The following is a 1,095-nucleotide window of genomic DNA, read 5'->3' as shown; positions in this document are numbered from 1 at the left end:
CATATTATTCAGCCTTAAAAAGGTAGGACATCCTGACACATACTAAACCACAGATCAACTTGGAGAATATTATGCTAAGTGCAATAATCCAGTCATAAAAGACACTATAGGATTCCACTTACATGAGGTATCTAGAATAGTCAAATTTATGGAAATAAAAAACAGAATGGTGGTTACCAGTGGCTGTGCAGAGAGGGAAATGTAAAGTTGTTGTTTAATGAATAATTTCAGTTTCACAAAAACTTCTGGAGATTGGTTGCATAACAATGTAAATACATTTAGCACTGCTGAACTGTACACTTCAAAATGGTTAAGACAATAAATTTTATGTTATATATATATATAGTTTATAAAGTACATATGTAACACACACACACATGCACACACACACACACACACATACACACGAAGTCTAGAGAATGATCGTCTCAGGTTGTAGTCATTGCTTACAAAGAAATAGCACGTAAGAGCTGAGACTCAGTTTTATCAATGGGTAGAACTACAGGCATTCAATGAAATTCATGAAATCCAAGATTCTAGGTTTTTTGTCCGAATTAAAGAAAGACAAAGATGCATGCAAAATTTTTTATTTTTAATAGAGCTGGAATATATGTCTATATATTCTTGAGGTTCTTCTTGGTGGTTTGATTAATATTATTGTTCTGCCTTTTACAGACTCAACTGGACTCTCTGCCTGACTCTGAGCTAACCAGCCTCTCACCCAGGCTCTTGCAGAACTCTTAAAATGTACCCAAAAGAATCTGAATTATCTCAGGATCTTATCTCAATATAATATATTTTATATGTGAAAGTGTTTTTTATCACCCTATTATTCTCAATAAGAAAGATGTGTTTATAAATTTAAATTTTTAAGATTTTAGTTACCATATTTTTTGGTATATAAAAATATTTTTTCTTCCAAAAAAGTCAAAATTATAATTATTGATTGTATACAATTGGTCAGAACAATAGAAACATATCACAAAATCTTATTAAATCATTTCTAAAATAAACAAGTAAGTTTATATTGAAAATACACCCCTAAGATGAATGTGATTTATTTTTATTCAATTAGTTTACATATCCATTGAGAGA

The sequence above is a fragment of the Hipposideros armiger genome, unplaced genomic scaffold (genome assembly GCF_001890085.2).
Source record: "Hipposideros armiger isolate ML-2016 unplaced genomic scaffold, ASM189008v1 scaffold_1965, whole genome shotgun sequence".
Lineage (NCBI taxonomy): Eukaryota > Metazoa > Chordata > Mammalia > Chiroptera > Hipposideridae > Hipposideros > Hipposideros armiger.
This window is presented reverse-complemented; position numbering follows the sequence as displayed.